This window comes from Epinephelus fuscoguttatus, linkage group LG7, assembly GCF_011397635.1.
Source record: "Epinephelus fuscoguttatus linkage group LG7, E.fuscoguttatus.final_Chr_v1".
Classification (NCBI taxonomy): Eukaryota; Metazoa; Chordata; class Actinopteri; order Perciformes; family Serranidae; genus Epinephelus; species Epinephelus fuscoguttatus.
This window is the reverse complement of record NC_064758.1, coordinates 31,273,614-31,292,085: the sequence shown is the minus strand read 5'-3', so window position 1 is coordinate 31,292,085 and position 18,472 is coordinate 31,273,614. Positions and strand designations below refer to the sequence as shown.

General features: G+C 44.3%; 1 protein-coding gene across 4 annotated transcripts in view; it reads left to right on the top strand.

The window, feature by feature from the left end:
- The window catches only part of zmp:0000000926 (ataxin-1-like), a 134,470-nt gene that overhangs the window by 103,068 nt on the left and 12,930 nt on the right, over positions 1–18,472 (top strand). For 2 of the 4 annotated variants that reach the window (XM_049580390.1, XM_049580393.1), the window contains exon 1: positions 11,107–11,304. The exons of the other annotated variants lie outside the window; for them this stretch is intronic. The gene's annotated coding sequence lies outside the window, so the exon portion shown is untranslated. Of the gene's footprint in view, positions 1–11,106; positions 11,305–18,472 lie in introns of those variants that run through there. 4 annotated transcript variants of the gene reach the window in all.

Sequence of the window (18,472 nt, the reverse complement as noted above, 5' to 3'; positions counted from 1 at the left end):
ATTTTGAACAGCAAAGCACAGGTGCAACCCTGTCTGTGTCTGCGTGTGTGTGTGTATGTGTGTCTGTGTCTGCGTGTGTGTGTGTATGTGTGTCTGTGTCTGTGTGTGTAAGTGAGATAGTATCTATTATTCCAGCTCTGACTGCTGTGACCTAATGTAACTATTGCACCTACATTGTCAACCCTCCAACAGCTCAGTCAGCCTCATGAGGTTACTGCACCTGTTTGTCTAACATGCACACAAACACACTTTATATATCAGCCCACAGTCGCAAATACTAATCCACTGACACCATTATGATCCAAGGCTTATGGTATGTGTGTGTGTTCAGTGTGTGTGTCTGTGTGTGTGGAGTGTGGAGTGGGCGGCGTTGCTGCTGTATCAAACACTGTCCACCGCTGGCAGCAAATTTCCTCTGAGGTGATCTGTTATAGTGACAGGGCAGCAAGTATTTTTAGCCAGTGAGAAAGGACAAATAATGAGGCAGGAAAGACAGAAGGAGACAACAAGGGGACGAGGAAAGGAGAGAGCGAAAGAGGGAGAGAGGGAGGGAGAGAAATGGGGGGAGTGAAATCTGAGGGTAAACCAAAACCACCTGGATGTTGCTGACTTGCTGCTCTTGTGTTTAGAGCACAGTCTATATACATCATATTACACACTCACATACCCACACCTCATGGTCATGCACATGCACGCAGGCCTAAACACGTGCATAAATACAGAGACACGCTGTTGTTGACAGCTCAGACGCTGCCAAAAATGAAAGGATAATTCTGGTTAATTACAAAGTGCTACGTTTCTATCAGTTATGAGGCCTTTTCTCTCACACAGTACCATCTTAAATATGGGAATATGGAAATATTGCTACAGCAAATTCAGATGGGACAAGAACAATCGGTTAAAATGGACTGCGTGAACTGCACTTGTACAGCACCTTTCTAGTCTTCCGACCACTCAAAATGCTTTTACACTACATGTCACATTAATCCATTCACACAGTGGTAGCCAAGGCTACTGTAGATTGTGCCACCTGCTACTCAGTAACTATTTACGTTCTCTCACACAACAATAGAGCAGTCATTGGGAGCAGTTTGGGGTTCAGTATTTTGCCCAAGGATACTGTGACATGCAGACTGTAGAGACTGGGGTTTGAACCATCGATCTTCTGATTATTGGACGACCTCGGAGCCATAGTCGCCCTAAAGAAGCAGAGCTTTTTTTGGATGTAAAACCGGTGGTGGAGGAAATATTCAGATATTTTACTAAGGTTAAAGCTAGAGTTGGGCGATCTTGTCCATATCCTATCGTCCTATCGCCATCTCGTGAAATTGCCGATGAACAATGTCATCGCCGGGGGGGGGGGGGGGGGTGTCACATCACTGCTGGAACGTTCACTTATAGCCTCTCTTTGGCGTTTGAGCAGCTTTATAAAACTCTTGAACATGTAATGGCTCCTTAATTAGCAAGCTGACTTTACATAGACGGCATATCTTTTCAATTTCTCCTGACATTGTGTTGTTTGGTTTGTTCACCGCTCTGCGACATGCGCGTTAAGGCCCGAACATACTCAGGCGTAACATACACGGAACGGATTCAGCGGACGTCCGCAAGCACTGGTGCGCGGACTCTGCTCCGCGCACCAGTGACTGCTCGGCATGTATTTTTCACATCGCGGGGATTTTTCACGGACATTTTTACAGGAAACTACAACGCAGAAGTGCGCTCGACTATGAAAGCCCAAATGACTGCGGACATTCCTCGCGGAGTCCGCTCCGCTTATAGTACGCCCGAGTATGCTTGTGTCGAGCGGGCGGAGGCGTTGATGGGCGATCGTATCGCCCATCAGCACAACCCTAGAAAAGCAGCAACACATCAGGGTAAAAATACTCCAGTATCCTACAGTGGGAGTTGGAACTGAGCAACAACATTTCTAAAATGGGCTTAAATTGTACAGAGTATGTCCAGCTCTATCATTTAGAAGCATTTCATTTTGTAGCTACTCAAAATTAAGCAAATTTTAACTGCTTTATATACAGTCAAGCAGTTTAATCTATATCATTTAATCAATTATACATCACATTTTATAAACCAAGCATAGACATTGCTCAAAAAAAATAATGGTCACAGTATAAAACCGAGTCAGTCAAAATTCAGGAATATCAGTCTGTCCATTTAGGATGCACAAGTGATTGTGAATCACTTTCACCTACTTTGGTGCAAATGAAAGTGACAACAGGTGCAATAGAGAGACAAAAGCAAGACAACCCCCAAAAAGGGAATGCTTTTACATGTGGTGTCCACAGACAGTTGCTCTCTCCTTATCCTTCTGACTGATTCTTCTCTAGTTGTGTGTTCTGCTAGTGTCCTTGTCACTGCTGGTAGCATGAGGCCGTACCTGCAGCCCAATCAGGTTGTCAGTCCTCCAGAGTGGCCATATATGCAGTCACAAGAAGGTTTGCTGTGTCTCCCAGCACAGTCTCAAGAGCATGGAGGAGATACCAGGAGACCGGCTGTTACATAAGGGGAGCTGGACAGAGCCGTAGAAGAGCATCAACCCAGCAGCAGGGTTGGTATCTGCTCCTCTGTGTGAGGAGGAACAGGAGGAACACTGCCAGAGCCCTACAGAATAGCCTCCAGCAGGCTACTGGTGTGCATGTTTCTGACCACACTGTCAGAAACAGACTCCATGAGGGTGGCATAAGGGCCTGACTTCCTCTAGTGGGACCTGTGCTCACAGCCCAGCACCGTGGAGCTCAATTGGCATTCACCAGAGAACACCAGAATTGGCATGTCTGCCATTGGCGCCCCGTTCTCCTCACAGATGAGAGCAGGTTCACACTGAGCACACGTGACAGGCGGAGACGCCGCGGTGAATGATATGCTGCCTGTAACGTCATCCAGCATGACTGGTTTGGCAGTGGGTCAGTGATGGTCTGGGGAGGCATATCCTTGGAGGGGCTCACAGACCTCCATGCCATAGCCAGCAGTACCCTGACTGCTGTTAGGTACCAGGATTAAATCCTCATAGTGATTGTCAGACCTTACGCTGGTGCAGTGGGCCCTGGGTTCCTCCTGGTGCAGCACAATGCCTGGCCTCATGTGGCCAGAGTGTGTAGACAGTTCCTGGATGATGAAGGCGTTGATGCCATTGATTGATCCCCTTGTTGCCCTGACCTAAATCCAATTCAGCACCATGGTTATGTATTGGTGCATCTGATCCAATTCTGGGAGATCCCTCAGGACACCATCCGCCGACTCATCAGGAGCATGTCCGGAGTGCATACAGGCCATGTACACTACTGAGTCACATTATGAGTTGCCGTGATAAAACTCACACAGGTTGGATCAGCCCGTGATTTAAATTTTTCACTCTGACTTTTGGTGTGATTTTCAATCCAGCCCTCAGTGGGTCGATGATTTTGGTTTCCACTGACTGTTGTTCCATCATTTTACTCTCGACAAACTACACAATATACATCAGTTAAGATTTTCAACTTGAATAATTTGTTCATCAAGACCTGATGTGTGATTAAAGTATTTCCTTAATTTTTTGTATTTTGTTTGTGAAGTCTTGATCTGCAAACTAACCAACGCTGTCAGATGAATGGAGTGGAGCGAAAAATACAATATGTGTCTCTCAGGTGTAGTGGAGTAGTCGTAAGTAGCATAAAAAGGAAATAAGGATTTATTAAAGGATTAATCAAAAAATAATTTAAGAATAATTGTTATTTACAGTTTACTACCAAATAAGTCTATATCATCATGATGATAACTTGTTTTAAATCCGTCTGATCACCTGACCTCTCGTGATTCTTGCTGCGTCTGACTTCTGTGAATAAGTGTCACAGCACTGACAAAGCATTTACTCGGAAGACCAAATGAGGAGTGAAATAATACAACTAAAAGTAAAAAAGGAGGTAGACTTCTACTTTTTACTTCCCCTTTTTTCTCAATGGAATTATTACAAGAGTAAGACTTTGGTTTTTTGCTTCCGTTGTTACGGCAGCAGGCAGCTTTGGCCTTAACCTCAAAGTGGCGGGTAAAACAGCATAAAGTGCTCAGAGTGGTGGTCGGGACATTCTGGTTTGCACACGCAAGTCGTGAGGCCTCTGTGTAGCACAATGTCCCCTCTCTCTCTCTCACTCTCACACACACACACACACACACACACACACACACACACTGCCTCTCTCTCTCACTGGTTGTTCCCTGAGTCAGCACTCTGCCTCAGCTCCAGTTTCTCTACCCCGGCCCGCCTCTGCCCGCCTGCCTGCAGGACACTATTAGGACATCACTGTGTGTGTGTGTGTGTGTGTGTGTGTGTGTGTGTGTGTGTGTGTGTGTGTGTGCGTGTGTCTACGTGAGCTCATGCTTGTGTGTGAGTGAGTGAGCGTGTGTGCGTGCCTTTTGTGGGAGAGAGCTACTGTTGCATTTACGTGGTCAGGTCCTTTCACCATCTTATGCAATACGATATTTTTCACTTTGCGAGTAACCCTGGATATTTCTGTCTGCTCCACCGAATCAGCTATTGTACCAGTGCACCATAAAAGATGCACTTCTCCTCTCGCTCTTCCAAAACACTCCCAATGGGCTTTGCATGTTGTAGTGAGTGTGTGTGTGTGTGTGTGTGTGTGTGTGTGTGCGCTGGATACTACTAGTTCTGCTAACATGGCCCAAAAATAGCAAACTGGAGAGGTGTGAAGTAAAAAAGGAAAGGACACTTTAGTAGAGGAGTAACTGACACGGGGTGAGTCACTTTCACACACACACACACACACACACACACATGGTGTGCTCATCCAAACTCATGCAGGACACACGCATATACAGTACATACAAAAACATGTAACTCACACAAAGAACTGTAAAATTTTCTCACAGACCGAACACAAGGCAGCTGAGACGCATCGCTGTTCACACCTGTGTTTATAAAGTATCTTCAGCCGACCGCTTGTGTTTAGATTTTGTTACTACCTACATCACTTAACTCTAGAAGGTCAAAGGGCCCAGAGCGCAGTTATTATGTTCACACTCTCACCGGTCATGTTAGTGGTTGTGTCGATACAGCTGGAGATATCGCTGTCAGCAGAATCCAACACGTCACCTTCCACAGGGCAAAACAATGAATGGTCACGCAACACTTGATCCAACTTGTTGTAAAATGGGCAAGTTTCAGAGCGTGGGTGGGCTGTCAGAAAATCACCACTTCCTGCAGTGATGCTATTTTCCTGTTACGTTCTTGCTCGGGGTGCATTAGGCTGCATTAACCTGGTCATACACTGAACTGTTTGAGCCCTTTCTAACCCTATTTTTGAACTGCATTTGTCAGGTGTTTTTGCTGTGTAGTGTACAAGGGAGCGTGAGGACCAGTCATAGCCCGATCAGCTGCTCCCAACCAGCTGGAGGATGTTCAAATAAATTCCTGAAATTTTAGTCAGCCACTGTCAGGCTCTCGCACAGCTGAAGCAGACCAACAAATCAGTTCCCAAAGGTCTGTGCCTTTTCTTTAACCCAATTGATTGTTTAGTGCATACCCAGTTTGTTGTCTCTGCTAACTTGCTAACTTGTGTGTTTGTGTGAGCGTGTGAAAGAGAAGGAGGCCCAGACAGAGCAGGAATCAAAACTTACACTGACCCATTCTTGCAAAAATGAACACTCAAGCTCTTTTTGGGACGTCTGTCTCAACATTATTGCAAGCAAACAAACTTCTACATGCCCACAGGCCCTGGAGCTTTCAAGCAAATCTTTATTGACAGTCCTCAAGAGCCAACGGGCTGTTTTATTGTCCATTACACACACAGTGTAAGCACTCAGGTCGTGACTTGATGATCCGACCGCACAGTACAAGCACATAAATTGTGAAGTTTGGCTTTACATCACAGGTGATTTACTTGGTAGTCAGAATTGAAATTAAATAATTTTAAATCGTACCTAAACTATACAATGTATGCCCAGCTTTAGCGTTTACACTACAAAAAATATGTGGTCAAATGTGCCTCAGACGACCTTAGCAAGTGGTCTGAGTGATCTGATCACAACACATCCTGGTGATCGTTTACACTTGTATTTAGTGCTGTCTACTTGTGATCTGATCGCTAAGCCATATATCAAAACCAAGTGTAAACAGGGTCACAGTTGCTTTGTGACTGCTGAGTGTGTGTGTGTGTTTGTGTGTGTGTGTGTTGGCAGGAATGGTTTCTGCCATTTGATTGACTCTTTTTCTGAGTTTGTGTGGTTCCATTTGTCAAGATGGATTCCCCATCTTTGGCTTGAGGTTCACATACTTGCCGTGCCTTTATAAGCTCAGTTACCTTTTTCTCAGTGAATTAGAGCAGAGGTTAGGAACTCAAGTCGCATCGCTTGACTAGAGTCTGTCTCGAGTCACAAATTTGAGGACTTGAGATTTTCTTGACAAACACTTTGAGGAAAGACTTGATTTGGACTCGGTATTCATAACCTGAGACTTGACTTTGATTTGAGAAAGATGACTTGAGAGGATTTTTTAAGTTTAATATTTGTATTTAAAGTAAAAATATGTAAGCATAATCAGGAAAATGTACTTAAAGTATTACAAGTAAAAGTACGATAAAATAGCCCCTGTGACTGTTGTGGTCTACTGCAGTATACGATTCTGACTCATGCATTTATGTATGAGCTGTTAACTAAGGATTATTTTCATTATTGGTTAATCTGATGATTATTTTCTCCATTAATCAACTGATTGTTCTGTTTCAGAAAATTCTGGAAATAGCGGGAGATAGCGTCACACTTTTCCAGAGCCCAAAGTGACACCTTCACAATGTTTGTTGTGTCCAACCAACAGTTGAAACCTCAACGTAAGAATTAGAATAATAGGGGCGTTGGTGGCTTAGTGGTTAGAGTAGGCGCACCATGCACAGAGGCTCCGTCCTCGCTGCAGCGGCCCAGGCTCGAATCTGGCCTGCAGCCCCCCGCCACATGTCTGTCAATTCAATAATTGAGTCATAGTTTCAGCTATACTTTACATGTTTTGAAATCAAAGGCTTAATTTGTAAAGTAACGAGTAACAAAAGCTGTCAGGTAAATCTAGTGGAGAAGAGGTAGACGGTGGCACGAGAAGAAAAGACTCAGATTTGTACTTAAAGTAGCTGAGTAAAGGTGTTTAGTTACATTCCACCACTAGGTGCAGTTTATATTATCTTTATAAGTTTGTGAGTATAACTTGACCTATGACTTGCTTGACTTGACTTGCTTGATTTTCACCACAGTGACTTGGGACTTGCTTAAGAATTGAAGGTTATGACTTGAGACTTGCTTATGACTTGCACATGGGTGACTTTCTCCCACCTCTGGATTAGAGTTCTGTGTCAACCTGTGCAGTCTTCTGAGCTCTGTGGTCCACCATAGAATCAGAATCAATCTGTGACTGTGTGATGGCCCCTAACCAGTCCATTGGCATCTGGTCTCTTCCTGTTTATGTTCTTGAAAGTTGGTCAGTTTCACACCCAGTGCCACACCAATCACGCTATCCACACATGCACTCATTGACTGTAGATCATTGATAAATAATTGTTTTTATTGGTTTACTTTCCTACTTTTTCCTACTTTACTCACGTTGGCAGACTTACATCCTCCGGGGGTTCCTGTGCCTTTCTTGTCTGAATTGTTCATGTATAGCTAAAGTGATGTGTCATTATTGGCTCTCTGACTGAGCAGTATCATCAGTGACCTAAAGAAACATGAAAAATAGGGTTATGTTTTTTCCACAACTCTCATTTTTGATCAATAAACAAATTTTTGTTGGGCGAGCAGCGCGATGTTTTTTCCCAGTTCTATTTACATCGATGTTTATAGGATGTTGTAGTGTGAATGCAGAAGTGAGAACGGGAGAGAGAGAAGGAGAGAGGAAATGATACTAAGACGTTTGGCCTGTGCAGTGCCTAATGATCACAAGAGCAAAAGATACACGCACGCATATGAGCACACACACACACACACACACACACAGACACACGCACACACCATGTGATCTCTCGATTAGTGCTGTAGTCACACCCTCCCACTCTCTCTGCTTGTTTGATCACAATCTCCCTCCTACTCCTGGCTCCAGTCAAACAGAAACTTTGAAAAGATAATGCTTGCTCGACATGAAATCAGTCATGACCTTTGTTGAAATAACTTAATATACTTCTTTTTTTATGTTAAGTGAGAGCGTTCAGCTGACAGCGAACAAAAAATGAATCTCTTCAAGCATATGCATCTTTACGTCTGTAAAAACAGTCGGGAAGTATGTATAGACATTTCAAGCTTGTGCCTGACACAAGATCCGAAGATGTACTAGCTTACAATAGCTCTGACTATTACCAGGCTGATTAAAGAGAATATGAGTGATGAAGGTTATACAGTACTCATGAAGCTGTAATCATGGCTCTGACACTTTTGTTTGTGCGAAATGGCTCATCTTATCTTTATTTTTGGAGTTACCCAACTGAGCCTGATGATATCTGTCAAAGCAGAAAAAATAATGAACTACAGCAATAAATATGAGAAAATATAAGTCATTTTCAGTCATATTGCTTAATTAACAGAGCGTGAGCATTTTTCCTGACTGATACAATGCTCCTTTTTTTCTTTGTATTTTTTGTGCATATTAGGGGTTGTTATATTGTCAAGGGTATCCTCACGTCATCACCAATCCCTGTTATTGATTTATGATCAACAGCCATGACAGATGACTGGATAAGCTTACCAGGCACAGGCCTAGGGGCCCACAGTGTTAGGGCCCCCCCTGGCCTTGACCTGCAAAATGTGACTTGATTTGTACCAACCAGGAAGAGACTCAAAGAGATCACAAAGAGACACAATAAGAGATGCAAAGAAACTGCGAAAGACACAAAATAACTTCAAAAATGGGCAAAACAACCATAAGGAGACACAAAAATACTACAAAGAGACACAAAACAACCTCAAGGAGACACAAACTGATTGAAAAAAGACAAAACAACCAAAAAAGACACACAATTACATCGAAGAGACACAAAATAATTACAAAGAGACACAAAACAACCACAAGGAGACACAAAATAATTAAACAGACACAAAACAACCAAAAAAAGACACACAATTACATCAAAGAGACACAAGACAACCACAAGGAGATGGAACATGACTCCAAACAAATACAAAAATACTACAAAGAGACACAAAACAGCCATAAGGACTCACAAAATTATTGAAAAAAGAAAACAACCAAAAAAAGGACACACGATCACATCAGAGACACAAAATGACCACAAAGAAACACAAAACATTCACAAGGAGACACAAAATGGCCAGAAAGAGACACAGAACAAACACAAAGACACACAATGACTACAAAGAGACACAAAACAACCACAAAGAGACACAAAATGACCACAAAGAGACACAAAACAACCACAAGAACACACAAAATAATTACAAAGAGATGCAAAACAACCAAAGGGACACAAAATTACCTTGAAGAAACACAAAACAACCACAAGCAGACACAAAAAAAACTACAAAGAGACATAAAACAATCAAAAAGATACAAAATGAGTCTGTGTGTCTTGCTGCCATGTGGGAGAGGTGGTGGGGCCTTTTCCATATCTGTGCCCAGGGGCCCACTCATGTTCTGCCCATGTCAACAGTGTATAATGTACCTAGAACATAATTTACAATTTGTAAGTAGATACACATTTAAAAAAATCATTAGAACTATATAAAAGTTTCAGAGTTGCTGCTTCATGTGCCCCTGGGAAGCAATGTTTTACATACTTATGATCAAGTATTTATTTATTCAACATTTTCCATTCCCAAGTTACATAACCAATAACAACAAAAAGGGAAATAAAATGACTGTGAGAAACACAAAGATTTTAATAGTAATAGAAAGGAAGGATAAGTTTGATCCAGCAATTGATCGCAGGAAACTAAAGATCCACTCAACTGCAGGTCATAGATTCCAGCTCCCTTTGACATTGTACCGTAGAGAGATCCCAGGCCGTGTAAGCTGCTCATGTGACTTGGCCTGTCCTGTCCTGACACTTCCAGCTCTGGACCTGAGTCAAATGTTTTGCCCATGATGACGAAGGGAAAAAGATAGTGAAAGGGCTCACCCAGGTGCAGCGTAAGGTGTCAAAGTAAATATGAGTCAGTGAAATAGAAAGTTAAGATATTAATGATATTAAGAGTTCAGACACAGTTGAATATGATTTAACTCTGATAAACACTTTAATTATAATTTCGCCTAAGAGATTATTATACATGACAGATATTTAAGCCTCCGTCTAAGGTTTACGCCAGTTCATATGTGATGGGAACTGGGGCACGCCGTACAGTAAAGAGAGCATATGACTTATTGCTTCATACACACAGGACATTCCCATACCTCGCAGTGGTTTCACAATAATAATGTGTGAGTGGTCTTTTGTGGTTTCATGCTTGAAAGAAAAGCACATGATGCCACCGCACGCACATCATGACCGAGTGATTAAGCCAAAGCAGAACTGACTCCTTATGACTGTGATGACACCCTCAGTGTGTCAGATTTGACCAGGCTGGTATTACGCTTCACCTGCCCTAACATGTCAATACTTAGTGATTATGTTTAGCTCCCTCACCTACAGTACTGTGTGCCCGGAGAGCACCCCCCCCCCCCCCCAATCATCCCTGCGGGCTGTGATTGGCTGGCAGGCTAAGAGGCTGAGGTGTTGCAGCAAATAGCACGAGCCGTGGGCCGGTCCATTCTGCAGCTCGAGGGAGGTTAATGAGTGAAGCCGCTGGGCTATCAGCCAAACATGAGCAGCAATGCTAAGGCTCCCACAATGAGCCTGACTGTATTACCACTGAGCTCTGTCTAATTATACACTCCCAGAGAGGGAGAGACAGAGAGGGAGAGGCAGCATATTAGGCAGGGGAAAGAAAAAGTTATCAAGTGTCACTGTGTGTCAGAGAGACTTACTCAGAGGGATGAGCGTAGATTGAAGTTGTAAGGGCGAAGAGATAGAAGGTGTGTGAGCGAAGGAGAGAGAGGAGGAGGGAGGGAGGGGGTTGGAGAGATCAAGCAAGCCGGGGAGAGAGAAAGAGAGCGCACTCACAGGGAGATAGAGGGAGAGAGAGCAAAGAGGCGTTTAGAGAGTGAGAAGGAGGAGAGGCAGGAATAGGATGAAGGGAGGGGAGGCTGAGCAGTAGAGAGGAGGAAGAGACTCGCAGTCTCAAAACTGGATATTCCTACGTGCCTGCTTGCCGCCTGATCCAATGAGTAAACTCTCTGCTACCTGCTACGCAAAGGCACCCGGCGAGGTATGTGACCACACCGCTTCCTCTTCTGAGCGTGTGTGTTTGCGTGTGTGTGTGTGTGTGTGTGTGTCTGTGGGAGAGAGGGAGCGCAGGTGTGTTAGCAACTTTGAATGAAGGGATAAACACACCAGGCTGTGTGAACCCTCTGAGAAAACAGGTTTAGGAGTTACAGTAGGTACATGTCATCCTGTGTGTGAGCTGGGTTAATTATAGGGAGGAAATATGTCAGAAATGTGTGTGTGTTTGTGTGTGAATGAGCGTGTGCTATACGCTCATGTAAGTCGGCACCTGTGTGTGGGGGTGTTTGTGTGCGTGGAAGGGCACAACAGAGAGAGTGTGAACAAGAGGGAGAGTGTGACAGATCCAGAGACAAGGAGCGTCTGAGGAAGACGGAGACAGACAGTTAGACAGACAGACAGACAGACAGACAGAGACACACACACACACACACACACACAGAGAGGAAGAGAGAGGTGGAGGTTCATCACTCAGCCTGACGGCAGATCAGTACTTTCAGAATTAGAGCAGTGGGCTTAAATAGCCCTGGTCCAGAGATAGCCAGGGGCCCTGGAGGAGCCCGCTTAAACTGGGAGGGACGGATATGAGATTGGTGAGGGTGGGGTTAGTCGAGTCGGGGAAAATTTGGAAAGAGACAGAGTGAGGGAAGAGGAGGAGAGAAAATAGGAGGTGCAGATGTTGGGGGCAAGTCTGGAAAAGATCTCACGCAATCAAGGGGAGGATGTGCAGGTGTGCAGGTGCATTTGTAGTCTTACTTCATATTCATCACAAGAAAACACGCGCAGGGAGAACTTCCAATGTCACGTTTAATTTTTAATCACAACTTTGCAACCACAATTGGTCAAGGACTAAATGTGTCTGTTTCTGCATCCCTCTGTTGGGAACACAGAGCTATGTTTGTGGTTCTATTACCGGCTCCGCTCCTTGTTTCTCGCCACTCTCGACGGAGAAATACTACGCCAGCGTGCACGATTATGATTTCTGTGCGTCTATTTCTGCTCCAGCAGGCGCTGTCCTTCTGCCGCAGTGATACCCCATATGCTGCATATAGGAACACTTCACAGGTTCAAACAGTTCTCGGCTATAGATGTCTTTCAAGCGAGACGTACAACATTTGTCCCCGCTGACTTAATTCACTTATTTCAATTACGGGGACGAGCTGCTGGAGTGCACAGGAAGTCTTGTGTCACTGAGAGATTGCTTCAAGAAAAAGCTCGTTTGGAGTGCACAATTACAAAGTGCACCTCGTGTGCAAAGGAGCAATTTTTTAGCTTGGCATTTCTGGTACCAGTCACTATCGTGTCGAAGCAAGGACTCTGATGTATCAGCGAGAGTCTGTGCCAAGGCTTCAGCTGTAGTCAGGTGGCTTCAAAACCCGGATCTCCTGTGTTTAATATGTGTTTCATAGTAACGTACTGATATAAACCTGGAGCGCTGTTTTATGACTGGCTATGTACCAGAGAAGTGCCCTCATGAATGATGTAAAGAGAGAAACTGAATGTAGGTATGTTTCAATGTCTCGTGGGAAACAGAAATACAACTTGTCTCTGTGGGCTGAATGAGAAATACAGCATGTTTTCCCATCCCATGTTTCTTAGAGTACTGTCACCCTGAAGAGCAGAACAGGCCTCTTGTGGGAGAAGGTTGAGTGGCTGCTGGCCCTTTAAGAGGTCTATTTTTACAGGGGCACACTCATGCATGGAGCGAGGTGCACAGAGGAGGCAGTGGCACACGGAGACTCTATCTGCTCTGCCTCACTTCTGTGACTCCACACAACACATCCTATAGGACCATAACCTTGTCACCGAGCAGCTAAAAGACAGATTCATAAAACTCGTCCAGCCCATAGATGGGCTTTTTTTCCCTCTTCGACGCAAGCTCGAACACGAAAATCATCAAAACTTGGAAGTTACGAGGTTTGCGCCCGACAAGGAGAATCAGCCCCTTTCAAGTGGATCTCTCTGAAGTCTAAAAGTGATAATGAGTGGGAGCTTGCAATAAAGCCACCCTTATGCACACTGTACACAAATGTGCCAACATTCCCACATACTTGTTTTGATATGCAGATAGCTATGAAAGAAATCTGAAAACATTCATGCCCCCTTCTTACAAACACATAATACACTTAGTTTACTTACACCCACACATTCCTCGAAAGAGACCACAAAAAATGAGCACATTTCAGAACATTTTTACACAAACGCACATCCTTGTACTTAGAGATGCGCATGGTGCTGTACACCCACGTAAAAAAAAATTACTTATACATCCTCAATATCTGGACCTAAAATAATCTTCTCCTTATGCAATCTGCATGTTATATAATGCATGGCCTGTCATTATCACAGCGCTCCTTCACGCCCTGCTGTGCCTCTCCACCTACAGCACCACACAGACAGGCGCACATACACACACCCTGCACCTTGTGTTGACAGTCATATACTCTACTCTAGCACTCTCACCCACGTTGAGTGTGTGCTCTCAAACAGCCAGCCAGTTGAGTGAAAGGGAAAGACAGAGAGGAAGACAGAGAGTGGGTGGGGAGGGGGGACTGAAAGTGAAAGAGACAAAGAGGGAAAACTTAGAGTGAAGTGTACATTCAGAGCAGAGACTACGCATTTGCATGATTACATGACTTTGTGCATGCGTGTGTGTGTGGTTTTTTGGGCCGTATGCCATGTGTTTGCTTCTGAGAAAATTCCCATCTTTCACCCGATGAAACCCTTTGTGGGCGCAGCAGTTTAGCAGGTATTGGAGGCTGCATAACCTCATATAACCTCACTCGTGCATTCATTTTCTTTCACCACTCGGCTCCTCTTCAGGGTCTCAGAGAGCAGGGAAACACTCACCAGCTCACTGCTGGATGTGTGATGGATAATCACTCTCACTGTCACTCAAAGTCACACCTATGGGAAAACACACACTTGGATGTCATCCTCAGAACGGAAAGGGAGTCGAGCATCTGTCCTTCTTGGTGTTCGGCAACATTTCTAAAAACTGTGCTGCCTTTACATGAGCTCGTCCGTACGTCATTTAATCGAAGCTACAGCTGGTAGCTTTTATGAAAATAACTTTGTGTCATATTTGCTGAAACTGTCACTGTATTCGGATGGAGTACATGAGGCCGAACAAAATCTTGTCCCTCCTCCTCTTCCCACTGCTTCTGATGGCATTCACTGGAATTGTCCACAGGCGTGGCGCACTAAAAACAACCAATCAGAGGCGAGAAGTCTCTAACGGAGTTGTCAATCATGTCAGTCAATGCTCGTGGACTGTGGTCAAACTGTCAAACTAGGCAGCAGTGATCAAACATGAATCAAGAGTCTGTTACTGCATTGCCTAACTCAGAAACATATTTTAGTGTACTGTCTAGCTGTAACATGACGATGTTTATGACCCAGCCGACATGTTGGAAACGGTCGACAGAAGCTGGACCAACTTTCTCTTTGTACAGCTAAACAGTACACTACAACAGTGGTTCCCACCTGGTCCAGATTTCTCCTTAGTCATTGGTTCAAGGTCCACACAGTTGAATATATTCAGCGTCATACTTGTGTTTTGCTAGTTTGCTGTCTCTGCTAAGTAGCGGTCCGTTAGTCACTCACTCTACAGCAGGAAACGGCACTTCATAATGAAAGCTCTGTGCCGGAAAATCTTAAAAATAAAGTGTGTTTTGTACAAACTTGACATATTTGTAAGTCACTTGCGGCCCATTCAGAAACATTTAAGGTGAGGAAAGAGACACTGCAGTAACAGGATCTTGATTCATATCTGATCAGTGGCGCCTATTTTGATGGTGTGACCACAGTTCACAAGCAGTGACTGACATGATTGATGACTCCGTTAGAGACTTCTCAGCTCTGATTGGTTGTTTTCATTCATGTCGGTAAGGCCGTTGGAAGCACTACAAGGCAATGGAGCAGACAGAGGAGTATGATTTTTTCAGTCTGTCTCGTTTAGTTCTGTGTGAATGTGGTGAGAGTTTCAACAAATATGACCAAAAAAAAAAAGTTTTTGTAATTTTTACCAGCTGTAGCTTTAATGTATGTGAAGTTTGAGATTATTCTACAGTGCACTGACGAGTCAACACAGGCATATAGATCTTAACATCCACTGCCAGTTATTTAAGACACAGTAGCAACTAAATGGTACTGCACAAATCTCTCTAAAGTACATGCTGATCGTGAGCTAATTCTGCATTTACGGCATTTTTGAATCAGTCAAGGGGACCTCCATGCCTACTGTTCCCAGATCAGCACTCTCACAGTTGAAGGGTATGAGAATTGGCTTGGGAGCTCAGCCGAGGAGCCAGGAGTGTGATGAATAATCCCAAACACAGGCAGGTGTTTGAATACAGTTGACACCGCGCCAGACTACTTTAAGGTGACAGACACACCTGTCAGTGGGGGTGTCCCGAGAGAGAGAGAGAGGGAGAGAGAGGTGCAGGAAGTGCTATTTCATAGGATGTGTTTACATTCAGACACAATTAGGGGTGAGGTGATGATGTGTTCATGCGTGTGTGTGTGTGCATATGCAAACATGCACATACAATCTGTCAGTTATCTTTTCTTTGCTCTTTGTGTTCGCACCGATCGTTTTCTTTGGCCCTGACTCGCTAACCCTTGTGTATGATCAAGCAGAATGTTCTCCTCCTCCTCCACACTTCATCTACAATAGGGGTCAACGACCTTTCAACCCTGCCACCCACCGCTTACACCCACAGTTTTTCAGCCAGGCCTGCATCTCTGCCTGCCGGAGCCCAGCAGATCAGTATATCTGCTCCCTCGTACAGACGGACCCAACGTGCACAAACACAATATATTTCACAGTATCGGTTTTGGTATCACTGTACAGAAAGTGTAACATCTGAGACATCCTGTAGCCTATAGCATCAATAGTGTCCTGAAAGCTTGTCCTCAAGTTGGATGTGTATTACCTTCCCTACCCTTGCAATGCTCCTGTATTATCCATTTCTTTTTTTTATCCTTCGCTGAATTAAAATCACTCAGCAAAAACATCTGTCTCTAATTTAATTTGACCTCCTTTTTTTGGCATTTATTAGCAGAGATTATCAAATAGCTGCGTGATAAAGGTTCTCTCTCAAGTGGGACTCTCCCTATTTTCATTTTGAAAACAAGCATTAAGCCCACTCAATCCCATTTCAATATAATTTGCAGCACCCTCTGTAACAAACAGCATAAGCCATGTGTTGAGTAAATGGCTGTGACCGTGTGTGGCTGGCTGGGCAGCAGATTTGGTGTGGGAGGGGTTGTAGAGCAATAGCAATAATGGCAGTGTATAGCAACGTTGCCTTGAATACCGGCAGTGATAAAGGTACTCCAGACAGTATCTGTGAAGCCAGTCTAGACAGTCTCTCTAAACATGAATGGCACTTGAGTTTCCAACGGGAGACCTGGCCATGGTCTCTCAGTGGAGAAGTCATCACCATGTTTGCTTACAGCTTGCTGACATTTTGCTGCTAAACTAGAGAACCAACAGAAAACCCGGTTTGACTGTCAGTCGCCAGGGGACACCGCCAAAAACAACAAATCTTTGGAATGAAAAGTAATCCCCCCCTCCTCTTTCACACATGCACACACACTTGTCCTCTCTCTTTCAAGCTGTTTCTACCCCGTCACACTTTGTCTCGCTTCCTCTCTTTCCCCTCTCCTCTTCCCTGCAACCCCCCCTTTGTAAGTTACTGATCTCATAGTGTGAGAGTACTACTCGCATCAAGGGCTCTGAGTTGGGCTAATCGTGTCACAAACTAGTGAGAGTGACTGCTACCTGTGAGCCAGTGAAGCAGAGCATGTAAAAAGTTGGGAACCTAATTTGGGAAAACAAGTGAGCTGCACAACTGGAAACACAAACGCATGACTGTGCAGCAGCGTTATGTGACATCACTACAGTCGCATAAGAATTGCTGTCACCTCACTAGTAGTGCCACATTTGATGCTTCTGTCATGTCTTTTTTTTTTAACATCTTGGTGATTCGCACAATGCCAGCAAATTGAAACCAAAGTCATCTCTTTGTGGTTGAAAATGTAGCTAGTGCAGATGCCGCATAAGAGGCATATTATCAGATTGACACAGTGGAAAAGTGCAGAGACGAAACTCCCATCAGAAGACACTTAAATGTCAATGAATGACAACAACATAACACCCGCCTTTGAAAATGTCAGCCTCAAGGTTTGCAGAATACCTGTCAACTGTTCCACTTGTTCCCTGCTGACCTCAGTGTGCACACTAGTATATGCAGTGTGTGTGTATAAGCAGAGAACACTGCAGTAGTCTGCCATGGTCAGAGGAAGAGCAGAACGAGGTGGAGGAATTTTTGCTTCTGCTGACTGGCTGACCTGCATGTAATTAGTCAAGTCATATTTTTAACTGATATTGCGTAAAAGCCAGCTTAAGGAGCCATAGCTGCCCTATTTATACCCTAGGGGCTAATGGCCTGTACCACTACACAGGGGGATTTCCTCCCAGAACTATACTAAGCCTTCCTTAGGCCGTACCAGTTAGGATTCACAGGGATTAACCCAGCAATACGTTACAGGCGTCACCCTCTTGTCTGCATCACTCACGCTGTTCCACTCTCCTCCAATCAGCTTCTTTCTCGCAATGTTTAGCATACTCTGTTTACGACTCGGCTTTTTTAAAGGTGGTATATTCCTCTATATAGTTGCTGCACTTATGGCACACACTGTTGATCTTGTTCTTAACCCAAAATCAGGAGACATTTTCATCGTGTTGTGCAAGTCTGTCATGAGTGAGCACATTTCCACAGAGAGTCAATGTTAGAATGAGTCTTTGCGTGCAGGGCTGCTGGCTCATCCTGCTGAAGAATGGGCCCTGAAGGCTGACCTGGCCTTCTGCCCAATAAGCTATCGCCCGTATCACCCTGTCCTTTTATCAGCTTAGCCCGGCTCCTTGTGGAGTAAGCCACCACACACGGCTAGTAGTACTCCCCTCCTCCCCTCCTCCCCTCCCGCCACCACTCCAGCTCTCTATTAAGACTGCCGATTAATCTGTTGAGTATTTCCTTAATTACCCAATTGGTTAATTGGTCTATAAAATGTCAGAAAATGTTGATCAGTGTTTCCCAAAGGCCAAGATGACATCTTCAGATGTCTTGTTATATATATTTAGTTTA